The 27,394-nt window shown below is 37.2% G+C and overlaps 1 protein-coding gene across 2 annotated transcripts in view; it reads right to left on the bottom strand.

Moving 5' to 3' along the window:
• GABRG3 (gamma-aminobutyric acid type A receptor subunit gamma3) overlaps nucleotides 1-27,394 on the bottom strand; it is a 1,437,912-nt gene that overhangs the window by 793,293 nt on the left and 617,225 nt on the right. The gene's annotated exons all lie outside the window — the stretch shown is intronic.

Here is a 27,394-nt window from a genome sequence, read left to right as displayed (position 1 = left end):
AACCCCTTACACCGCCGCCATCTACCTTATCTATCCCCTAATCTGACCCCTAAAACCGCCGCCACCTATATAAAAAATATTAACCCCTAATCTAATCCCCCTATACCGCCGCCAGCTATATTAATATTATTAACCCCTAATCTAATCCCCCTAAAATAATTATCTCTATTACCAGCCCTTCAAAGGGCCTTTTGCGGGGCTTTGCCACAAAGTAAACAGCTCTTTTGCCCTATAACCTGCCCTCGCTACACCGCCGCCACCTATATTAATAGTATTAACCCCTAATGTAAGCCCCTTACACCACCGCCATCTATATTAAAATTATTAACCCCTAATTTAATCTACCTACCCCGCCACCAGCTATATTATCTATATTACCCCTAAGTATATTATAGTTAATATACGGCTAGATTTAGAGTTTTGTCGGTAACGACCCGCGTAGCTAACGCTGGCTTTTTTCTGGCCGCACCTTTAAAATAACTATGGTATTGAGAGTCCACAGAATGGCTGCGTTAGGCTCCAAAAAAGGAGCATAGAGCATATTTAACGCAACTGCAACTCTCGATACCAGAGTTGCTTACGGACACGGCCAGCATCAAAAACGGGCTCGTGCACGATTCCCCCATAGGAAACAATGGGGCTGTTTGAGCTGAAAAAAAACCTAACACCTGCAAAAAAGCCGCGTTCAGCTCCTAACGCAGCCCCATTGTTTGCTATGGGGAAACACTTCCTACGTCTGCACCTAACACTCTAACATGTACCCCGAGTCTAAACACCCCTAACCTTACACTTATTAACCCCTAATCTGCCGCCCCCACTATCGCTGACCCCTGCATATTATTATTAACCCCTAATCTGCCGCTCCGTAAACCGCCGCTACTTACATTATCCCTATGTACCCCTAATCTGCTGCCCCTAACACCGCCGACCCCTATATTATATTTATTAACCCCTATTCTGCCCTCCACAACGTCGCCTCCACCTGCCTACACTTATTGACCCCTAATCTGCCGACCGGACCGCACCGCTATTATAATAAAGTTATTAACCCTTAATCCGCCTCACTAACCCTATAATAAATAGTATTAACCCCTAATCTGCCCTCCCTAACATCGCCGACACCTAACTTCAAACATTAACCCCTAATCTGCTGACTGGAGCTCACCGCTATTCTAATAAATGTATTAACCCCTAAAGCTAAGTCTAACCCTAACACTAACACCCCCCTAACTTAAATATAATTTAAATCTAACGAAATTAATTAACTCTTATTAAATAACTTATTCCTATTTAAAGCTAAATACTTACCTGTAAAATAAATCCTAATATAGCTATTATATAAATTATAATTATATTATAGCTATTTTAGGATTTATATTTATTTTACAGGTAACTTTGTATTTATTTTAACCAGGTACAATAGCTATTAAATAGTTAAGAACTATTTTATAGTTACCTAGTTAAAATAAGTACAAAATTACCTGTAAAATAAATCCTAACCTAAGTTACAATTAAACCTAACACTACACTATCAATACATTAATTAAATACAATACCTACAAATAACTACAATGAAATAAACTAACTAAAGTACAAAAAATAAAAAAGAACTAAGTTACAAAAAATAAAAAAATATTTACAAACATTAGAAATATATCACAACAATTTTAAACTAATTACACCTACTCTAAGCCCCCTAATAAAATAACAAAGCCCCCCAAAATAAAAAAATGCCCTACCCTATTCTAAATTACTAAAGTTCAAAGCTCTTTTACCTTACCAGCCCTGAACACGGCCTTTTGCGGGGCATGCCCCAAGAAGTTCAGCTCTTTTGCCTGTAAAAAAAAACATACAATACCCCCCCCCCAACATTACAACCCACCACCCACATACCCCTAATCTAACCCAAACCCCCCTTAAATAAACCTAACACTAAGCCCCTGAAGATCTCCATACCTTGAGTCGTCTTCACCCAGCCAAGCCAAATTCTTCATCCAAGCGGAGCAAGAAGAGGTCCTCCATCTGGTAGAAGTCTTCATCCAAGCGGGGCAGAAGAGGTCTTCCATCCGATTGAAGTCTTCATCCAAGAGGCATCTTCTATCGTCATCCATCCGGAGCGGCAGCATCCTGAAGACCTCTGACGCGGAACATCCATCCTGGCCGACGACTGAACGACGAATGACGGTTCCTTTAAATGACGTCATCCAAGATGGCGTCCCTCGAATTCCGATTGGCAGATAGGATTCTATCAGCCAATCAGAATTAAGGTAGGAATATTCTGATTGGCTGATGGAATCAGCCAATCAGAATCAAGTTCAATCCGATTGGCTGATTGGATCAGTCGTCGGCCAGGATAGATGTTCCGCGTCGGAGGTCTTCAGGATGCTGCCACTCCGCTCCGGATGGATGACGATAGAAGATCCCGCTTGGATGAAGACTTCAATCGGATGGAAGACCTCTTCTGCCCCGCTTGGATGAAGACTTCTACCGGATAGAGGACCTCTTCTTGCTCCGCTTGGATGAAGAATTTGGCTCGGCTGGGTGAAGACGACTCAAGGTAGGGAGATCTTCAGGGGCTTAGTGTTAGGTTTATTTAAGGGGGGTTTGGGTTAGATTAGGGGTATGTGGGTGGTGGGTTGTAATGTTGGGGGGGGTATTGTATGTTTTTTTTTACAGGCAAAAGAGCTGAACTTCTTGGGTCATGCCCTGCAAAGGGTCCTGTTCAGGGCTGGTAAGGTAAAAGAGCTTTGAACTTTAGTAATTTAGAATAGGGTAGGGCATTTTTTTATTTTGGGGGGCTTTGTTATTTTATTAGGGGGCTTAGAGTAGGTGTAATTAGTTTAAAATTGTTGTAATATATTTCTAATGTTTGTAAATATTTTTTTATTTTTTGTAACTTAGTTCTTTTTTATTTTTTGTACTTTAGTTAGTTTATTTCATTGTAGTTATTTGTAGGTACTGTATTTAATTAATGTATTGATAGTGTAGTGTTAGGTTTAATTGAAGGTAATTGTAGGTATTTTATTTAATTAATTTAATGATAGTATAGTGTTAGGTTTAATTGTAACTTAGGTTAGGATTTATTTTACAGGTAATTTTGTACTTATTTTAACTAGGTAACTATTAAATAGTTCTTAACTATTTAATAGCTATTGTACCTGGTTAAAATAAATACAAAGTTACCTGTAAAATAAATATAAATCCTAAAATAGCTATAATATAATTATAATTTATATTGTAGCTATATTAGGATTTATTTTACAGGTAAGTATTTAGCTTTAAATAGGAATAAGTTATTTAATAAGAGTTAATTTATTTTGTTAGAATAAAATTATATTTAACTTAGGGGAGTGTTAGGGTTAGGGTTAGAATTAGCTTTAGGGGTTAAAAAATTTATTAGAATAGCGGTGAGCTCCGGTCGGCAGATTAGGGGTTAATTATTGTAGGTAGCTGGCTGCGACATTGTGGGGGGCAGGTTAGGGGTTAATAAATATAATATAGGGGTCGGCGGTGTTAGGGGCAGCAGATTAGGGGTACATAAGGATAACGTAGGTGGCGGCGCTTTGCGGTCGGCAGATTAGGGGTTAATAAGTGTAGGTAGGTAGCGGCGACGTTGTGGGGGGCATATTAGTGGTTAATAAATATAATATAGGGGTCGGCGGTGTTAGGGGCAGCAGATTAGGGGTACATAAGGATAACGTAGGTGGCGGCGCTTTGCGGTCGGCAGATTAGGGGTTAATAAGTGTAGGTAGGTAGTGGCGGCGTTGTGGGGGGCAGATTAGGGGTTAATAAATATAATATAGGGGTCGGCGGTGTTAGGGGCAGCAGATTAGGGGTACATAAGTATAACGTAAGTGGCGGTCGGCAGATTAGGGGTTAAAAAAATGTAATCGAGTGGCGGCGATGTGGGGGGACCTCGGTTTAGGGGTACATAGGTAGTTTATGGGTGTTAGTGTACTTTAGAGTACAGTAGTTAAGAGCTTTATGAACCGGTGTTAGCCCAGAAAGCTCTTAACTCCTGACTTTTTTCTGCGGCTGGAGTTTTGTCGTTAGATTTCTAACGCTCACTTCAGCCACGACTCTAAATACCGGAGTTAGAAAGATCCCATTGAAAAGATAGGATACGCAATTGACATAAGGGGATCTGCGGTATGGAAAAGTCGCGGCTGGAAAGTGAGCGTTAGACCCTTTTTTTAATGACTCCAAATACCGGCGGTAACCTAAAACCAGCGTTAGGAGCCTCTAACGCTGGTTTTCACGGCTACCGCCAAACTCCAAATCTAGGCCATAGTTATTACATTATATATATTAACTATATTAACCCTAATTATATTAGGGTTAATATAGTTACTATAGTATTTATATTAACTCTATCTAACCCTAACACCCCTAACTAAATTCTTATTAAATAAATCTAATTCATATTATAAACTAAAATATTCCTATTTAAATCTAAATACTTACCTATAAAATAAACTCTAAGATAGCTACAATGTAATTAATAATTACATTGTAGCTATGTTAGGGTTTATACTTATTTTACAGGTAAATTGTTAATTATTTTAACTAGGTATAATAGCTATTAAATAGTTATTAACTATTTAATAGCTAGCTAGTTAAAATAATTACCCAATTACCTGTAAAATAAATCCTAAACTAAGTTACAAATACACCTACACTATCAATAAATTAAATAAACTACAAATATCTATCTAAAAATACAATTAAATAAACTAAACTAAATTACAAAAAAACACACTAAATTACAAAAAATAAAAAAAGATTATAAGATTTTTAAGCTAATTACACATATTCTAAGCCCCCTAATAAAATAATAAAGCCCCCCAAAATAAAAATTCCCTTCCCTATTCTTATTTAAAAAAAGTTCAAAGCTCTTTTACCTTAACAGCCCTTAAAAGGGCCATTAGCGGGGCATGCCCCAAAGAAAACTGCTCTTTTGCCTGAAAAAAAAAACACAAAACCACCCCCCAACATTACAACCCACCACCCACATACCCCTAATCTAACCCACACCCCCCTTAAATAAACCTAACACTACCCCCCTGAAGATCTCCCTACCTTATCTTCACCACGCCGGGCCGAACTCCTCATCCGATCCGGGCGATGTCTATCCAAGCGGCAAAGAAGAGGTCTTAATCCCGGCGATGTCTTTATCCAAGCGGCAGCAAAGTCTTCTTCCATCGGGCAGCATCTTCCATCAAGCGGCATCTTCAATCTTCATTCTTCGCTCCACAGACGATGAGCATCCATCCCGGCCGACGACTGAACGACGAATGAGGTACCTTTAAATGACGTCATCCAAGATGGCGTCCGTCGAATTCCGATTGGCTGATAGGATTCTATTAGCCAATCGGAATTAAGGTAGAAAAATCTGATTGGCTGATTGAATCAGCCAATCAGATTCAAGTTCAATCCGATTGGCTGAACCAATCAGCCAATCAGATTGAGCTCGCATTTTATTGGCTGATCGGAAGAGCCAATAGAACGCAAGCTCAATCTGATTGTTAGGTGCATTGTGGGTATGGGCAAGAGTTTCGTTTTAAATTGTGCTGTTAAAAAGTTAAAATATTAATTTATGATTCTTAGCTATTATTGTGTTCTTAGGGCCATTCCTATTTGGGCTATTTCCTTTGCCTGTGTGCCCTTAGTTGACATACTTAGGATGATAGATTTGTGTTCCACCTACACTTCCGGTTTTGCTAGTGTTTATTGTGTTTACTTCCGGTTTTTCTTTTTGTTTACTAATATTGGCTCATATCTTGTGAGTAAATGATGCTGTCATACTATGACAGCATCATTTACTCACAAGATATGAGCCAATATTAGTAAACAAAAAGAAAAACCGGAAGTAAACACAATAAACACTAGCGAAACCGGAAGTGTAGGTGGAACACAAATCTATCATCCTAAGTATGTCAACTAAGGGCACACAGGCAAAGGAAATAGCCCAAATAGGAATGGCCCTAAGAACACAATAATAGCTAAGAATCATAAATTAATATTTTAACTTTTTAACAGCACAATTTAAAACGAAACTCTTGCCCATACCCACAATGCACCTAACAGGAAGGGGGCGTGGCCTACTAGCTTTTTGGCGCCCAAACATTAGCAACAGCTTCTATAAATTCTCTCAGCTTACTCACAATGTTAGTCTTGATAAAGGCCAGGAGTACATGGCCGAAACGCGTCGACTGATTTGAGTAAGCATAATACTGATATACCCACTTAACAGTTTGTATATATTATAGTATTGTTTGTTTTCTTTACAGGTTTTTGCACAGTGTTACTTGTTTTTTATTGCATCAAACTGAGCGACAACTTCATTGCACAGAAATCACTATATCACATTGGACACTTTTTTAACCACCTTTGAAAGACTTACTTTTTGCTACATTAACTTGAGGATTCTCACATTTTTTGCAAGGTCACATATTATTATTATTTTTTCACTATTTTTTTCTCCCATTTTTTTCTCCAATTTTTTTCTCCATTTTTTTCACATCAAATGATCACATTATTTTTCACATTTTTAGTATTTTTTATTTTCCACTTTTTCAGGCACAGGACACACACTGCTTTGGAATTTTTTTCAGAATTGGTCACTGACAAAGATATTAATTTTTTGCCATATTGCGATTTAATTGGATAAACATAACCATAAGAACATTCATCACCATCTGGACTGTTCCAAAATGTACTATTCTAATTAGGACACTTGGCCTAATTAGAACACTTGGTCTATCAGATCAATCTTTGTTAAAAGGTTTTATTGTGCATTCCCATTTTTTGAATTTATCTTATTGTAACATGGATCCATGATTTTATATGACTGTTATTTTTATTTTTATGATTGTGTATGTTTTTAAGAAGATCACAGATATTTTAACATTTTGTGTGGATTAAACATTGATATACATTTTAAAGTTTACATAACCAATTTATAGTTATTAGACTATTTGTACATCTACTCCACCATCGTCATCAAGAGAACCCACATAGTGGGCACCTCTCTATCAGCCTAACAGGTGTCCCCATTCCCTACCTCAGCCTTTTTTTGGCGCTCACCTCCACCCCCTTCTATTGCTCTTTGTAATAACAACAGGCAGGATACTTGCATAGGCTGTAGACTGGTAACTTTGTAGTAACAGTACAAAGATCTGCATTCCTGTTTAACAGGCAGGATACTTGCATAGACTGCAGACTAGAACTCTGTAGTAACAGGTAACAAGCAAGCAAAAGTACCTGAGGAAGTCCTTAGGAAATATCAGAGAATAAGCCAAGATCAATTTCCAGGAAATCAGTCCAGAAACAAAAAACAGTGCCAAGGGAAAATCCAGAAGAGTAGTCTCAAAATGAAGCAGTACTCAGGCACCAGGAAATCCAACAAAGCTGAATTCAAACAGGAATCAGGACCAGAGGCTCTGTCAGAGTGCAACACTCAATGTCAAGGCCCAGAACTGAAAGCAAACCTGCCTAATATAGTAGGCTGCTGATTATATGATTTGTTTCAGCTGGTAAGCAGGTGGAGCCAGAGAGCCAAATTTGCAGCAAACAGAAAACCAATAATCTCAGCCTGTGACCAAGCCATCTGGTGGCGAAGAGGTAAGTCAGCAGGCTGGGAAAGAACAGCAGCAGAAATAGAAACAGGTCCCAGGTTAAATTCTAGGTTTGATCATGACAGTACCCCCTCCTCAAGGATGACCTCTGGGCGGACTTAGCATTCTCGTATAGCTCCAGATCTTTGATGCGTACCAGAGTGCCATCAGAGGCATAAGTACAATCAGGGGGTATTATCTTTTTTGAAGGGTTCTCCAGAAGACGATTCTGGGGACTGGAATTAGTATAGTGGGCCCCAACAGAACAGATCTTTGTTTTCTGTGCAGTTCTAGGCTTGTAGGCTCTGAAGAGGTGGGTCTGAGGAACAGAAGGTAAAGGACCACTTTTCCAAACAGCAGTTTGAAGCACCTTCAGTGTCAGAATCAGTATCATCTTCAATGGTAGAATAGTTAGACATTTCTTCGGAAATGCAGAAAGATAAGAATGTAGCTGCATTTGGTAGGTAAGTCTCTGGATTAGTAGTACTAGGATTCTGTGGATGACATGTTAGTACTTCACAGGAATCAGAGTCTTTGGAAGGTGCAGTCCTAGGCTAATCAATTGGGGGATATAAAAAAGAACCCATGCAGAGCTCATTGCCAGAGGAATCCAAAGTGGGATTAAAGTTTGACTTCCTCTCTGTAGCCTGTCCATTTGATGAATAAGGATTTAGAGGTGGAGACCCTGGAACAGACTTCTTAGGGGGTCTCAGTGGCCAAAAGGATATTACATGCCCAGTAGCTCCACAATAGAAACATAAGTGATTATTTCTCGTTCTGGCCATTTCGCGATAGGTAAGAGGGGTTGATATCCTCCTTTGGATTGCTAAGGATACAGTCTTTGGGGTAGTGAACACAGGAGTAGGAGTGCTGAACCCAGAATTTTTTCAGGCTATCCTGTAAAGTTTGGATTCCTGCAGTGAAATCTTGGATTAGTAACTTCAATGCATCCGGAAGGGACTTTAGAATTTGGTTAAGTTATAGTAGATGAGAGTCCACAGACAAAATTCTCTCTGATACTTCAGTGAAAGAATGGATCACCTGTGCAAGCGCCGATGTATGGCCTTGACATTCTGTCACACTCTTCAAGGGAGCAGGTTCAGGTGTTGGGAGCTGTTGTGCAGAGGTGTCAGGTTCTGGGGTTAAAGTTGTTTTTTATCTTCATGAATCTTTCCTTTTTGGCATAATTAAACTGGTACAAGGGTTTTAGAAAATAAATGTGAAGGTTTTATTTATAGGTTAATTAGCAATGCAGAGAGATGCAAACTAGATAAAAGGCAAAGTCTCTGTGTAGACAAGAATACAAAGTAACTTGGTTTAGACAGTCTTAAAGCAGGCAAAAATGTAAATAAACTATAGACAAAAAAACTTGACAATAGCAGGCAGGATACGTAGATATGCTGTAGACCAAACATTGGCAGTAACAGGCAGGATATGAAGAGATGCTGTAATCAGGTAACTTTTTAATAACAGGCAGGATATGTGCATATGCTGTAGACTGGCACTCTGTAGTAACAGGCAGGAATTTAGATCTTTGTAATAACAAGCAGAATACTTGCATAGGCTGTAAACTGGCACTCTGTAGTAACAGGCAGGAATGCAAATCTTTGTAATAACAGGCAGGATACTTGCATAGGTTGTAGACTAGTAACTTTGTAGTAACAGGCAGGAATGCAGATCTTTGTAATAACAGGCAGGATACTTGCATAGACTGCAGACTGGAACTCTGTAGTAACAGGTAACAAGCAAGCAAAAGTACCTGAGGCAGTCCTTAGGAAATATCAGAGAATAAGCCAAGATCAATTTCCAGGAAATCAGTCCAGAAACAAAACACAGTGCCAAGGGAAAATCCAGAAGAGTAGTCTCAAAATGAAGCAGTAATCAGGCACCAGGAAATCCAACAAAGCTGAATTCAAACAGGAATCAGGACCAGAGGCTCTGTCAGAGTGCAACACTCAATGTCAAGACCCGGAACTGAAAGCAAACCTGCCTAATATAGCAGGCTGCTGATTATATGATTTGTTTCAGCTGGTAAGCAGGTGGAACCAGAGAGCCAAAGTTGCAACAAACAGAAAACCAATAATCTCAACCTCTGACCAAGTCATCTGGTGGCGAAGAGGTAAGTCAGCAGGCTGGGAAAGAACAGCAGCAGAAATAGAAAACAGGTCCCAGGTTAAATTTTAGGCTAGATCATTACAGTACCCCCTCTTCAAGGACGACCTCTGGGTCTCATATAGCTCCAGATCTTTGATGTGTACCAGAGTGCCATCAGAGGCATAAGTACAATCAGGGGGTATTATCTTTTTTTAAGGGTTTTTGAAGGGTTCTCCAGAATTGGATTCTGGGGACTGGAATTAGTATAGTTGACACATTACGCCTTCTTACAAGGCTTTTTCAAGATCTTGAAAGAGCCTTGTAAGAAGGCGAAACATGCCGATTTAAGGACACTGTCTGTTCACAAATAGGCTCAAGAACCTTTGAGCCACATCTCTGCGCAGAGAAAGAATATTTTACATCCCCCACGGGTTCATCTGAGAAAGCCGAGTTCCGAGAGCCGCTATTGGCTGCAAAGCGGCACGTGATTTACGAAACACGTGACACGGAAATAACAGAGACCGGCAATGCTGTACCCTGAAACACAAGCGGATCAACATACAGAGTCAAAGGTGTGTGATTTATACCACCGCAGAACGGAGAAACGTCCAAAGATTACAGTAAGTGTATGACAGTGAAAGATTTGGATACCACCACACATAAAGGTACCCTATTACTTCTTGGTATAAAGATAACTACTCCTTTACCCGCATAGTGGGAGTTCTGACCGAGACTTTTCCATTGTCAGAGCTGCGGTAAGGTATATACCTGTTAATCCATGGGACTGCTATCATAGACTCTGAACTATACACTAAGGTGGCGATTTAAGAGCATTGATGTATCCAGGTGGTGTTTTATAAATACAATCAGCAACACGAAGGTGTTTTTACAGAAATACAATATTTTAACACTATATGATTTTAGCAATATAAGGTTTAGAACAATGTATATTTTTGTCAATGGTACATAACTATATGAATTTATGAATACCAATGTATTCCTATATGTATAGGTGTAAACATCTAATACATCAGATTAAATGTGACCAGTCACCATAGAATTATTATTATAGTCATTATCGAGTATATGGCATTTTTATGAATAAAATTCTTGTTTATTGAACATTGGAATAACATTTTTCTTAATTTGCATATCTGCATTTTGGTTGTGATCATTTTTAAGCATTTTTAGCCCTGTCCATACCCTGTTTTTTCAATCATATTACCCAGAGGTCCACAAGTTCGGAGAAGCATTTACCAGCCACTTGTAATGGCTGTTTTTTTTTACATGCGCCTGAAAACGGGCAAATTTGCCCCTTTATGGGTGCACGTTAAAATAGCGCTCCACTCGCCCTTTGTCTTTTGTGGGAAATATAGATTGTAATCTAGGTCTTTGAATATAAAATGTTTAATTATGTGCAACATATTTGCAGTATACATTTATTATTTAATTTTACCATTTTATTTTAACTTGGAATATTGTCAGTTTTCCGAATCCTTAGGGATGTTCATACTTAAGACCTCACAGGCCATTCATTGGCTGTAGTTACATATTATCTTTAAGGGACAGTGTACTGTAAAATTACTTTTCCCTTAATGTGTTTCCAATGATTTGTTATGCTAGCTGCGGAGTATAAAATGTTTGAGAAATTGTTTGTTTAGGTTTATTTTTGTAAATCCAATAGCTGTTTTTGTTCTTTGAAAACAGGGCTATATTACAAGTGCGGTGTCAAGGGTTTAAAGCTAGCGCAATTGTGATTTTGCAAGCCATTTTCATCTGCTGAAATTAACACGATCAAAGAGTTGTGGTTAACTGGTTTCTGAAAAAAGTTGCACAAAACACAACAAAAATACATTACAAACTTACACTTACACCCATAAACTACACTATTAACCTCTAATCCATCATCCCCCACATCGCAAAAAATAAATAATACTATTATACCCTAAACCACCTTCCTTCCAAATAAACTTTTAACCCCTAATCTGCCATCCCCCCACATCACAATAATTAAATAATATTATTAACCCCTAAACCGTCATCCCCCCACAATGCAAAGTATCTAAATAAACTGTTAACCCCTAAACCACCATCCCCCACAGCTCAAAGTATCTAAATAAACTATTAACCCCTTAACCACCATCCCCCCACAACTAAAACATATAAACTAACATCTAAACCCCATAACCCAACAAACTTACTAACTTAACCCATATTAAAGTACCCCTAAAAATACTAAAAAAAAAATTCTCACTACCTTAAATAAAAATAACATATTCCTGGATAAAAAAAAACTTAAATTACTGGGAAAAAATCATAACATTACAAAAAATAAAAAAATATTATGATTACAAAAAATAAAAAACCTAACAGTACAAAAAATATCCTAACTACCTTAAAATAAAAAAAACATACCATTACTAAATAAAAAAAAAACTTAAATTACTGGGAAAAAATCCTAACATTACAAAAAATAAAAAATCCTATGATTACAAAAAATAAAAAACCTAACAGTACAACATTTTTTGGGCAATTTTGTTTTTATTTTTTGTAATGGTAGGGTTTTTTTATTTATTTTTTGTAATGGTAGTTTTTTTTGTAATGGTATTTTTTTCAGTAATGGTAGTTTTTTTTTTTTTAAAGGTAAGATTATGTTTTTATTCAATTGTACAGGTAATTTTTTATATTTTAAGGTAGTTAGGATTTTTTTAGTTAATTTAGGGGTATTTTAATTTGGGTTAAGTTAGGGGGTGTTAGGTTAGGGGGCTTAATTATTAGTTTATAACTTTGCAATGTGGTGGAATCGCAGTTTAGGGGTTTATAGTTTATTTAGATACTTTGTGTTGTGGGGGATGGCAGTTTAGGAGTTAATAATTTTATTTAGTGTTTTCATTGTGGGGGGATGGTGGATTAGGGGTTATTAGACTAGGGGCTTATGGTAGGGTGTTAGTTTTTTCTCTTCATTGACGTCTATGGGGAATATAAAAATGTGAGGTCATTTGTGCGGGTAGAATTTGAGATTTTACATTTTATGATTTATCTCTGTAACCTCCAACTGGGAGTGCATTTTTTTCTGCTGGCTATGTTTACGTACGGCTAGATTATGAGTTTTTGCCGGTAATGGTGTGTGGTATTAACGAGCATTTTTTTCTAAACCCGGTGTTAGCCTCAAAAAAGTGAGCGTAGAGCAAAATTTAGCTCTACATCTCAATACCAGCTTTGCTTACGGTAGTGGTGAGCTGGCTAAACATGCTTGTGCACAATTTCCCTATAGGAATCAATGGGGCAGATTCGGCTGAAAAAAAACTAACACCTGCAAAAAAGCAGTGTTCAGCTCCTAGCGCAGCCCCATTGATTCCTATGGGAAAATACTTTTTATGTCTACACCTAACACTCTAACATGAACCCTGAGTCTAAACACCCCTAATCCTACACTTATTAACCCCTAATCTGCTGTCCCCGACATTGCCGACACCTACGTTATATTTTTAACCTCTAATCTGCCGCTCCGGGCACAGCCACCACCTACATTATACTAATGAACCCCTAATCTGCTGCCCCTAACATCAACAACACCTAAATTATATTTATTAATCCCTAATCTGCCTTCCCCAATGTTGCCACGACCTATCTACAGTTATTAACCCCTAAAAGTCTAACCCTAACCCTAACACCCCCTAACTTTAAATTTAATTTAAATACATCTAAATAAAATTAATACAATTAAATAAATTATTCCTATTTAAAACCAAATACTTACCTATAAAATAAACCATAAGCTAGCTACAATATAACTAATAGTTACATTGCAGCTAGCTTGTTTAATTTTATTTTACAGGCAACTTTGTATTTATTTTAACTAGGTACAATAGTTATTAAATAGTTATTAACTATTTAATAATTTCCTAGTTAAAATAAATACAAATTTTAACTAGGAAACAATAGTTACAATAGTTATTAAATAGTTATTAACTATTTAATAATTTCCTAGTTAAAATAAATACAAACCTGTAAAATAAAACCTAACCTAAATTACAATTACACCTAACACTACATTACAATTAAATTAATTCCCTACACTAACTACAATTAAATACAATTAAATACAATTATCTAAATTACGGAAAAAAAACACACTAAATTACAGAAAATAATAAAATAATTACAATTTTTTTAAACTAATTACACCTAATCTAATCCCCCTAATAAAATAAAAAAGCCCCCCAAAATAATAAAAATCCCTACCCTATACTAAATTACAAATAGCCCTTAAAAGGGCCTTTGGCGGGGCATTGCCCCAAAGTAATAAGCTCTTTTACCTACTCTAAAACCCACCCAATCCCCCCTTAAAAAAAAACTAACACTAACCCCAAGAAGATCACCTACCTTGAGACGTCTTCACCCAAACACGCAGAAGTGGTCCTCCAGACAGCCAGAAGTCTTCATCCTATCCGGGCAGAAGAGGACCTCCAGACGGGCAGAAGTCTTCATCCAGGCGGCATCTTCTATCTTCATCCATCCAGAGCGGAGCGGGACCATCTTCAACACATCCGACGCGGAGCATCCTCTTCGTTCTTGATCCGACGACTGAATGACTGGTCCTTTAAATGACGTCATCCAAGATGGGGTCCCTTGAATTCCGATTGGCTGATAGAATTCTATCAGCCAATCGGAATTAAGGTAGAAAAAATCCTATTGGCTGATGCAATCAGCCAATAGGGTTGAAGTTCAATCCTATATTAACTAGTGTTTGTGAGGCAGGAGTGAAGCGGTTTAGGGGTTAATATATTTATTAAAGTGGCGGCGATGTACGGTCGGCAGATTAGGCATTAAACATTTTATTTAATTGTTTGCGATGTGGGGGGGGGGCTCTGTTTATGGGTTAATAGGTAGTTTATGGGTGTTAGTGTACTTTTTAGCACTTTAGTTAAGAGTTTTATGTTACGGCGTTAGCCCATAAAACTCTTAACTACTGACTTTTAAATGGGGTAGGAGTCTTGACAGGAGAGGGTGTACCGCTCACTTTTTCCAAGACTCGTAATACCAGCGTTAGAAAAATCCCATTGAAAAAATAGGATACATAATTGACGTAAGAGGATTTGCGGTATGCTCGAATCGCGAAAAAAAGTGAGCGGTACACCTTTACCTGCCAGACTCGTAATACCAGCGGGCGTTAAAAAGCAGCTTTGGGACCTCTCAACGCTGCTTTTTAACCCTAATGCAAGACTCATAATCTAGGCGATAGCTTTTCTTTAGCGTATACTGAAGTATAGAAAAGTTTGTTAAAGGTAGGAATGACCACAGGCAAAATCAGTTATTTCAAATGTCAATATTAAAGTAAGGGGACTATTTGTAAACAATACACTCCAACATGTAAAATGAATCATTGGGAAAAAATTAAAGGGGGCAGTTATTATGTATACTGACCCTTTAATTGGCCTCATCAGATAAGACAAGAAGCTTTTGAAAAATTATTGAAAGATAATACACATTTTTCTATGTCCACTCCACTAACAAGTTGATGTGGGCTTCTCCAAACAAGACACGCTGTGTGAAGAGTTTGGGCATTAAAACATAATTGCAGCATACAGTTTATTATTATATTCAGAATGTTTTCACATGACTATTCACACATTTTGTAATTACAAGTTGTTGCCCATTAATTTAATATTTCTCAGGGCTCACAATATGAACATAGCTTCTTCACTTTATTGATATTAAGTATCAAAATATAAAAATAAATGGGTAAAATAAATTAAATGTAGCAACAAAAGAGAGGCAGAAAGCTGGAAACCAACATACTTTATTATGTGATGTATATGTTCCAGCCAGTATGAGCCTTGCCCAACTATATCACTCCAGGCACTATAAGCATAAGATCCATATTTGATCGCCCCCTACCTTTAGCAAGATAAAATCACATTTCTCTGACGAAAGATTGGCATAGCTAATAATAGGTGCACATTGTGGCTAGAATTGGCCTTGTAAGTGAAGTAATTCTTTATCCTATGGACGACCCATCATACAAAACAACTATATCATCATTTGCTAATCTGGTAACAAATGCAGCTTAGAAGTTTAGTTTGTGGGAAGTTTTCAACCAATAGTACCAGCTCTCCCAGTCATTATTTGTTATTCCTTTCAACAAAGAAGAACCTTCATAAAAGAAAGAACACGCAGCCTTCTGAATTTTTTACTACAAATATATAACTCAAAATAACAGGAATCTGAAGCACTTTAGAGGCACTGTTTATTATTTGAAACTAAAACAAATATTATTCACTTATTCACCTGGGTATGCAGCATTTCTATGTATGAGAAAAAAACAACAAACGTATCCATGATATAGATGTAAGCAAATTGTATTTCAGTAAACAACTGTATTGACTATAACTGTATATGTTAAATAAAATATATAAAAAAAAATATCTTACTGTATTATTCCATTTGTAAGGATCATTATATTTCTTCTATTATAGATTAGTGCATATAAGAAAAATCATAAAACTGTATTATTCCACTTATAAGAATCATCTTCTATTATAGGTCAGTACATCCTCCCTGTTTACTTTACATTATTACTAAGAGATCAATGCTAGCCTGAAAACAATTTCTCAACACACAATAGAGAGCTAGTAAAGTAATTTAGTGTATAAAAACATTAACAACTGACGTAAAATAAGATAAAATAATTTCATTGCATGACACATTTTTCAAACATGACAAGTTAATCTACTGTTTCCAATTTCCCTTTATATAAAGTAATGTATGCTTTAGTTTTAAAACTGAATTATTAAAATCTATTTTGAATAAAAACTAGAGGTGAACAAATCACATCACTTAATTCCGTGCTGCACTGTTAAAATGTGTTGCTTTTTACTGCTCTAGAAATGACATACAGTTGGCATTCCGCTCCATTTGAACTTGGCAAAGGGTATTGTCAGTTTGTCTGGCTTTATATTTATGATCATGGTGATCAACTTAAGCACAAGGGAAAAGGATGGTTTTAGAGGCAGATCTTAATCACTAGGACCATTTAATGAACACTGTAAGTTAAAGAAATAGAGCTCTTTATGAAAATGAAAATGTTTTAGAACTTTAATTTTCAAACTGTTAAAAATTTAGCTTATCTTAATTAATTTAAAATCAGAAACATAAGGTAATATATGTTCACAAACTAAACATGCTGCTAACTTACATATTTATGTATTAATCTTTCCTAATTGTATAAACGCTAAAATGCATTACTGTTTATTTTTATTTATGTATTTATAAAATTGCTTGTTTGTATCCTTAATAAACCAATGCTTTCTTGACATGCTTGTAGAGGTGTGTCCCTATCCAATAAAAGAGCTTTGAGAGTTGTCAATACAGATTATTAAAAAAAAATCCTATCAGCCAATGAGCTTTAGTTGGAAGTACCTATCAGTGTCAATGAGCTTTAATAGGAAGTACCTATCAGCCAATGAGACTTAGTAGAAAGTACTTATCAGCCAATGAGCTTTAGTTTGAAGTACCTCTCAGTGTCAATGAGCTTTAGTAGGAAGTACCTATCAGCCAATGAAACTTAGTATAAAGTACCTATCAGCTAATGAGCTTTAGTTGGAAGTACCTATCAGTGTCAATGAGCTTTAATAGGAAGTACCTATCAGCCAATGAGACTTAGTAGAAAGTACCTATCAGCCAATGAGCTTTAGTTTGAAGTACCTATCAGTGTCAATGAGCTTTAGTAGGAAGTACCTATCAGCCAATGAGACTTAGTATAAAGGAAGAATAACCCAGGTTATTCACCAAAAATGGGCCGGCATCTAAACTTACATTCTTGCATTTCAAATAAAGATACTAAGAGAATGAAGAAAATAGGAGTAAATTAGAAAGTTGATTACAATTGCATGCTCTATCTGAATCACAAAAGAAAACATGTGGGTTCAGTGTCCCTTTAACTAACATAAATGTATTCTCTTCTTTTTCTATAGTTCATAATTGTTCAAATTGATGATTACTCAACAAGATTGTATTAAAAAAATGTTGATGCAATTGTAAAATAATACAGAAGCTACAACTGATTTATTTCTTTGATTATTGCTACTTACCATGGACAGACAGCCACAGAACAAGGTCAATATATATTTAAGAACCCAAGCAAAGGTATCATTAATTTAAGAATATAGAAAATTATTTGTTCTATAAATACTAAGGTATATAAATTTAACATTTACCTTTTGACACTCACTACACATTTAAAATTCAGCCTTTATTTATCATATTTATGGGATGTTCTATCAACAGAGCCTGGCAGGCTTGTAAAGGTTGTTAAATCAATTCTTTAGCTCAAGGAGCTTTCTGTTAGTTGTATTATATTTTTAATCCATTGTTTTGCTTGAATAAGTAGATTCCCATGAACCTCTTTTATTATTTGTTCACATGCTGCTTGTACCCAACATATGCTACTAACATCAATAGTAAATAAAAACCTTTTTAGTATAGAAAAATGTTCATACGCACAAAAGTCCAAAGTTATTTATCTGATCTGAAGAACAAATGTTTTGAAATATACCAAAAAGAAAACTATATGAAGATGATTCTGTGGGAAATATGAATCACTTGTGAGATAAACAGAGAACACAATTGGATATCTGAAACACTTAAAATATTTATCAGAGTTAAAAAGGTCTATGTAGCTTCACTTTTTAGTCTAAACAGGTGTTTACTAATATTACATTTTGGATGTTTAATTCCCATTGATAACTAAATTCAAAATATTAAAAAAATACATAATTATTTGAGAGGGCCCTGTCGAGAGTTGCACTGTTGTAGTCGGCTCTTATGAAGGCCATCTGTAAACAGCTGGGCTCATAGGCTTACATTCTAAGGGGGTTCAAGGGGAAAGCAATGGAGGTAGGAAAGGTTAGTGTAGGTTGTATGCATCCCTGAATAGTAGAGTCTATAGGGAGCGCTTGAAGCTGTTAAAACTAGAGGAGAGTCTTGTGGAGCAAGTTCCACAAGAGGGAGCCAGTCTGGAGAAGTCCTGTAAATGGGAATGTGAGGAAGTAACAAGAGAGGAGGAGAGTAGGAGATCATGAGCAGAGCAAAGGTGACGGGATGGAGAGTATCTGGAGACAAGGTCTGAAATGTAGGGGGGAGCAGTGCAGTTGAAATCTTTGTATGTCAGAGTGAGGATGTTGTGTTTAATCCTGGAGGCAAGAGGAAGCCAGTGAAGGGATTGGAGAGGTGCAGCAGATGAAGAATGACGTTTAAAGAAGTTGAGCCTGGCAGAGGCAGGATTGTAAAGGAGCTAGGAGCCAGCTAGGTAGACCATAGAGGACTGAATTGCAGTAGTCAAGGCGAGAAATGATGAGAGAGTGGAATAAAATCTTAGTTGTGTCTTGTGTAAGGAAATGTCTAATTTTAGAGATGTTTTAAGGTGGAAGTGGCAGGCTTTGGCCAAGGACTGAACGGGAGGAGTGAAGCAATGGTCTGAGTCAAGTGTGACCCCAAGACATCAGGCATGCGGGGTAGGGGCAATGATGGAATTATCAACAGTTATAGAACAGTTGGGGGTGGAGATTTTGGAAGAAGGTGGAAAAATAAGAAGTTCAGTTTTGGAAAGATTTAGCATAAGGTAGTGAGAGGACATCCAAGATGAGATATGAGAGAGACAGTTAGTGACACTGGTTAGTAAGGAAAGAGGTAGGTCTGGTGTAAAGAGGTAGATTTGGGTATCATCAGCATACAAATGGTATTGAAACCATGGGACTTTATTAAGGAACCTAATGATGATGTGTAGATTGAAAAGAAAAGGGGACCGAGGACAGAGCCTTGAGGTACCCCAACAGAAAGTGGTAATGGGGCAGAGGATGCTCTGGAGAAGGCTACACTAAAGGTATGGTTAGATAGATAGGAAGAGAACCACGAGAGAGCTATGCTGCAGCTGCCGAAGGATTGGAGGGTTTGGATCAAAAGAGGGTGGTCAACAGTGGTAACCTTGACAATTGCTGTCTCTGTGGAGTGATTGGGATGAAATCCAGATTGCAGTGCATCAAGAAGAGAGTTTAGTGTAAGGAAATTGGATAGACGTGCATATACTAGCTTTTTGAGGACCTTTGAAGCAAGAGGGAGTAGGGAAATAGGGCAGTAGTAGGATGGGGAGTTTGAATCGAGGGAAAGTTTCTTAAGAATAGGTGTGACCAGTGCATGTTTTAGAGATGAGGAAATGTGTGTGAGTATGGGGGTGAGGGTAGAAGAGAGGGAGGGGAGTAGATGTGAGGGGAAGGTAGTGAGGTGGGAGGAGAGTATAAGGGTAGAAACTTCTTCCTTGGTAACAGGGGCAAAAGAGCTAAATTTATGGATATTTGGGTTTTGGATGATTGTGAGCTTTTGAGGGGGTGGAGGATTGGTAGTATGTTGAGAGCTGATTTCGTTTCTGATGGAGTCAATTTTGTTATTGAAGCGGCTGGCAAAATCTTGAGCTGAGAGATAAGTTGTATTAAGAGGTGGGGGTAGGCAAAGAGTATTGAACATGAAAAACAAATGTTTTGGGTTAGAGGAAACAGTAGAGATGAGATTAGAGAAGTATTGTTGCTTATAAAGATTAAGGGCAGAATAGAGTTCAAGATTAACTTGTAGTGAAGAAAGTCAGCTGAACTGTGACATAGAGAGCAGTCCCACCCACATAGGCTTCTACATGGCTGGACTTCAAACACTCATTGGATGTTCATTGGAATTGTTATAAAAAAAAGATAGTTCATCCCAGTGGGCCGGCATAAGATTGTAATAGAAGCATTACTATAAGCATGTATTTAACACTTTTCATGGATAGATTTTTAATGGCAAAGATTACATATTTGGCATTTGATTATCTAAAGTTTACCATCACTTTAACAGTTGGATAGAGCATTCAGTACTTATTTACATTGCAGCCTAAGAGAATCGACAGTCAAAAGTTAATATTCAAATATTTGAAAAGTATATATAAGAAGCAGAACAATAAACACTTAGGGCTCAATGTATTAAGCAACAAATGTTGCTTTTGAGCCCTTGTGGGGCAAGCTCTCGCATCGAACCACTGGGTCGGATGAGAGAGCTTGCAACTGGTTCTGGTGAGTATCCGATTCTGCTCTTGCGCAATTGGTAGCATAAGAGCAGGGGGAAGCATTGCACAAGCATCTCTATAAGTCTGCTGCTCATTTGCCAACAGATTTCCACATTGGGAACATTGTCCACCTTCTATTTATTACATGGGGTCCTTAATTTATTAAACAAATATTTTAAAATATTTTAATAAATGTGCTAAAACATACACCCATCCGTATTGATTAGCTGTAATAATAAGGGGTTTATCAAATGTCCAAACTAGCTGAAAGGTAATCAGAACCAGCTACTTGTTTCTAGTTTACAACTAGAATTTGACTTATTCTCAGATTCATATTTTTTTGTATATTATTTTTATTTCTCCATGTTATGTTGGTATCTCTGCAAGATAAGATGTTCTAGTTCTTAAGAAATATAAAAACTGATATTTGGTTTGTAAGCAGAGAAAATATTTCTGCATTTTAACATTTCTTTCATGCTTCATTAAATACAATGAATAACAATACAATAGATTTAAAAAATTACACATCCTCTCACTGTGGGGTTGGCAATGAGTTAAATATTAATGCTGTTCCTATTAATTTAAAAAAAATATCTGAATAAAATATTGATGGAGGACATGCTTGTGTTTTAAAGTCATAAAAATGAATCAAACACTCTGTAAACTATATTATTTTCTAGTTCAAAGGCACAATTTGATAAAGCTTTAAGTGAAAAGGGTCTTCATCTTCTTTTTATCTTTTTCTTAATTTGCAGATACCACTCAATTCACTATATAGGAAAAAGGAAGGCCCTGCCAGCCATTTTAATTAATATTATTTCGATCTAGGAGAAATGGAAAACTCAATTTTCGCCTCACACTTGCAAGTTCTATACAGTACAGATATTAATGATTTTTCTATTTTAACACACAAGACAATTTGATTGATTTTGACATTGCTTATTTCAGAGAATGAGAGCCTAAAACCAGCTCTTTTAAGAAATAATTTATGTTCAAAGTTTACAAATATTGATTTTGACCAATTTTCATAATAAATACATATCAAGTTCATTATGAGTAAGTTTTTCATTAACTCAAACCCACATCCTAATATCAACAATTGGTTGTGTTTAAACTTAAGGGTGTGATTTCACAGGTTTAGTTATAAAATAGACCACTGCACCAGTGAAATTCCTACAAAGTGTCTATGATAAGTATTATCTTAATTTCCAGATTTAAATTAGTTGTTAATATAAATGTTATATTTGAAATATGGGTTATTATTGTTAAAATGACAATACTGTATGCTGACATATGTTAATCAGGAACAGCTGAATTAAAAAATAAGACACAATTGAACTTAAATGAACATTAAACAAAACAAACAAAATTGGTCTACATGCTACATTCAATAAACCTAAGTACTCAAATGCAACGTGAAAATAGTACAGATTTGCTAGAACGTTTATTTGACAAGTCTAATATATAGTGGTAGCCAGTGGTATGTGGCCCCTGATCTGACATGTCTCTCATATGCGCACATACACTTCCTCAGAGATCCACATTATGGGGTCAATTATTCAAATGCTGGGTGGACAAAGTTAGAAATTCTCAAACCTGTCCGCTTGGCATTGTAGCTAGCAGGCAGCAATATACTGCCTAGATTTATCATTGTACAAGCTGTTGCTTGCGCAACACCACCCCCTACTCATGCGCATGCAAGCAGGGGCTGCCAATCACCAAGTCTGGGGGGGATTAAAAATTGCCAGTTAGGAGTTGGTGTATAGTTTAATAAGCAGTGATAACTGCTGCTTTTTAACTATTACCTGCAGGCTTGCATCAGAAAGCCTGCAGCCGAAGGCACTTCAGAGCTGCTTTCACAGCTTCTTAAATGGATCCTTATATGTTGAATATATATCAATATATTTGTTGGACTTTTTAGACCAGCTCCATGAAGAACAGTATTCTGTAGAAGATGTTTTTTTTTTTTTCTTGTTATTAACTACATTCAATAAAACCTGTTTTTTTTTTTTCATTAGTGATTCAATGAAGCACATATTCTTATTAGTTTAGTCACATTTTAAAATTGTAGTGCTCTTTTTCCTCTTATGGTGATTTTTCTACTTTTGCTGACAGTATGTTCTACCATTTATGTCATGTTTTCTTTGCTAGACTGTATATATACAAAATACTGCACACAATATCACACAGTAGACCCTTGGTAAGCAGATGGTTTATATGTATATGTATGTTCATTTATTTGTTTCCACATGTTTTTATATTATATTAACAATATAAGTACGAGTTCAACCCCGTCCCCGTTTGGTAACCCAACATGAAAAAATGTTGACTAATTTGACCCAATCTGGAGATGGCTAACCCTTTGTTGAACCCCCAATGGGTTCACTTAGGCACCATATTTACAGCATGGAAAGCAACAGTTCAGAATAACTGTGTGTGTTTGTTGGATTGCAGCCAAAGCTGTATTGCTGATAAATGTTTTGGAACTCAGAGTAATTGGTCTGGCTTTTAAGCTTTCCCGTGATAAACTGAAGCATATGGCCCTTAAAAAAAGACGTTGATCTAAATATTTTATCTCCCTATACAATTTTTATCAAGAGATATAAAAAAGCATTGCTTTATTTTACTGTAAAATACTTCTGTGCTTGTTCTACTTCCTACAGAGAGCCTGGAGTGCTTCCATTATTTGTAACTATTACCTGAGCCTGAAGTATTCTACAAAGTGATTTGTTAGCATAGATTACAAGTTCAATTACATTCGTTTCTGAATGGCCACAGGAAATGAGATTCCACCAGGATTTTCAAGAGATGTTTGTAAGAACTGTCCTTGATTTTAAGAACAAAGAAATTGGCAGTGTGAAATGATTTTAAAAATCTATTTCACAATACAATACAGCATTTAATTGCTGATCTGTGATATAAATGTAATGTCCTTTTATAGTTTTCTTGTGACATATAACTTTAGTACTACATCAGACTAAATAGAGGGACACTAAACTTTCAGCTGATTCAGGAATCCAGACGGTTGCTGCAGTGGAGAATAGAGCAGTTTATCTACCAGGGATAAACTATTTCTAGATATATTATCTCAGTTGCTAAATTATTTCTTGGAGAACAGCACCTTAGCAGAATCGTTTTATTTACTACTTCTTTAATTGTGAGAGCTACACATTTTACAAAGTAAACTGAAATTTAAAGGGCATTCTAACAAAATAAATTGAAAATGCGCTAATTCACTAGATTAGCATATTTTTTCCATTAAATAAGATCAAAAGCACAAAAAAATTGACAGAAATAGGGGGCACTGGTGTGCACAACAGTCTGTAGTATAGAAAATGTCCATATATATATTTCCCCACTCTTCCTCTCACAAAGACAAATAGCTTTCTCAGTACCAGATGGGCAGCTCAGTTAGTGGCATCTACTTATAATGCCGTTAACTTACTTGCATTCGACTGCACCAATATGCTCGCCTAAGATCGCCTAACTTCGCTACCGCGGACCTGAATACGTTCTCCAAAGTTATCAAAAAAGATGTCAAAAAGCTGCACACCAAGTATGGTGCGATGAGCAGCGGACTGTTGTTATCTGACAGTCATCGATCTCGCTGCTCTTCGGCTTTTTCCCAGCTTTATTGGTATACTCTCACCAAACACCAACACTATACTACACTGTTTTACCCCTATCCCGCTGCTCACGGACCCCGCCGCAACTAAATAAAGTTATTAACCCCTAAACCGCCACTCCTGGAGCCCACCTCCACTCTAATAAACGTATTAACCACTATCCTGCTGCTCCCGGAGCCCACCTCCACTCTAATAAACGTATTAACCACTATCCTGCCGCTCCTGGAGCCCACCACCACCTACATTATGTTATTAACCCCTAATCTGCTGCCCCCTACACTGCCGCCACCAACATTATACTTATTAACCCACTAATCTGCCGTCCCCAACATCGCTGCCACTATATTAAATTTATTAACCCCTAAACCTAAGTCTAACCCTAACACCCCTAACTTAAATATAATTAAAATAAATCTAAATAAAACCTACTTTTAATAACTAAATAATTCCTATTTAAAACTAAATACTAACCTGTAAAATAAACCCTAAGCTAGCTACAATATAACTAATAGTTACATTGTAGCTATCTTAGGTTTTATTTTTATTTTACAGGCAAGTTTGTATTTATTTTAACTAGGTAGAATAGTTACTAAATAGTTATTAACTATTTAATAACTACCTAGCTAAAATAAATACAAAAGTACCTGTAAAATAAAACCTAACCTAAGTTACACTAACACCTAACACTACACTATAATTAAATAAATTAACTAAATTAACAACAATTACCTAAATTAAACTAAATTGCTAAAGTACAACCCCCCCCCACTAGATTACAGGAAATAATAAACAAATTACAGAAATATAAACTAATTACACCTAATCTAATAGCCCTATCAAAATAAAAAAGCCCCCCAAAATAATAAAAAAAAACCTTGCCCCAAAGTAATAAGCTCTTTTAACTGTAAAAAAAATACAAACAACCCCCCCCCCCAATGGTAAAACCCACCACCCACACAAACAACCCCCCCAAATAAAATACTAACTAAAAAAAATCCCCATTGCTCTGACATGGGCATTTGGATGGGCATTGCCCTTAAAAGGGCAGTTAGCTTTTTTGGCCCAATGCCCTAACCTAAAAATAAAACCCACCCAATACACCCTTAAAAACCCTATCACTAACCACCTGAAGATCGACTTACTGTTCTGAAGACCGGACATCCATCCTCAAGGAAGCGGCAGAAGTCTTCATCCAACCGGGCCAAAGTCCTCAATGAAGCCGGGAGAAGTCTTCATCTAAGCCAGGCAAAGTGGTCCTCCAGATGGGCAGAAGTCTTCACCCAGACGGCATCTTCTATCTTCATCCATCCGATGCGGAGCGGCTCCATCTTCAAGACATCCGACACGGAGCATCCTCTTCCTTCCAACGACTACCGACGAATTAAGGTTCCTTTAAGTGACATCATCCAAGATGGCGTCCCTTAGATTCCAATTGGCTGATAGAATTCTATCAGCCAATCGGAATTAAAGTAGAAACAATACTATTGGCTGTTGCAATCAGCTAATAGGATTGAGCTTTCATCCTATTGGCTGTTGCAATAAGCCAATAGGATTGAGCTTGCATTCTATTGGCTGATTGGATCAGTCAATAGGATTAAAGCTCAATCCTATTGGCTGATTGCAACAGCCAATAGGATTTTTTCTACCATAATTCCGATTGGCTGATAGAATTCTATCAGCCAATCGGAATCTAAGGGACGCCATCTTGGATGACGTCATTTAAAGGAACCTTCATTCATCGGTAATCATCGGAAGGAAGAGGATGCCATCTGGATGAAGACTTCTGCGGGCTTGGATGAAGACTTCGGTCGCTTCGTTGAGGACTTCTCCCGGCTTCTTGGAGAATGGATGTCGGATCTTTAAAACTGTAAGTAAATCTTCTGGGGTTAGTGTTAGGATTTTTTTAACCCCTTAATGACCAAGGACGTATGCCATACATCCTCAAAAAAATACAGTTAATGACCGAGGACGTATGGCGTACGTCTTTGGTCTTGGAAAGCAGTGGAAGCGATCCTGATTGCTTCCAGCCACTTTCCGGTTATTGCAGTGATTCCTCGATATTGAGGCATCCTGCAATAACCCCCCTTGGCCATATGATGCAGAGAGAGCAACTCTGTGGCCCTCTCTTCACCGGACATCGATGGCCGGTATTGTTGGTGGGTGGGAGCCAGTCTGGGAGGCGGGTGGCGGCCATCGATGGGCTTTGTGGAGTGGAGGGGGGCGGGATCATGGGCAGGATCGCCCGGGGGCATGCATGAAAAGATACCTTTTATTTTAGTACTGGCAGACTTTCTGCCAGTACTTAAGATGGCGGTGACAATTGTGCGGTGGGGGAGGGAAGAGCGCTGTTTGGTAGGGATCAGGGGGTCTGATGTGTCAGGTGGGAGGCTGATCTCTACAGTAAAGCTAAAATTAACCCTGCAAGCTCCCTACAAGCTACCTAATTAACCCCTTCACTGCTAGCCATAATACACGTGTGATGCGCAGAAGCATTTAGTGCCTTCTAATTACCAAAAAGCAATGCCAAAGCCATATATGTCTGCTAGAGAAGAATTTACAACCATTTGTGCCATATTTGCACAGGCTGTTTGTAAATAATTTCAGTGAGAAGCCTAAAATTGTGAAGAAGTGAACATTTTTTTTTTATTTGATCGCATTTGGCGGTGAAATGGTGGCATTAAATATACCAAGATGGGCCTAGATCAATTATTGGGGTTGTCTACTACACTAAACTAAAGCTAAAATTAACCCTAGAAGCTCCCTACATGCTCCCTAATTAACCCCTCCACTGCTGGGCATAATACACTTGTGGTGCGCAGTGGCATTTAGCGGCCTTCTAATTACCAAAAAGCAATGTCAAAGCCATATATGTCTGCTATTTCTAAACAAATGGGGTCCCAGAGAAGATTTTACAACCCTTTGTGCAATAATTGCACAGGCTGTTTGTAAATAATTTCAGGGAGAAG

The sequence above is a fragment of the Bombina bombina genome, chromosome 3 (assembly GCF_027579735.1).
Source record: "Bombina bombina isolate aBomBom1 chromosome 3, aBomBom1.pri, whole genome shotgun sequence".
Taxonomy (NCBI): Eukaryota; Metazoa; Chordata; class Amphibia; order Anura; family Bombinatoridae; genus Bombina; species Bombina bombina.
This window is presented reverse-complemented; position numbering and strand designations above follow the sequence as displayed.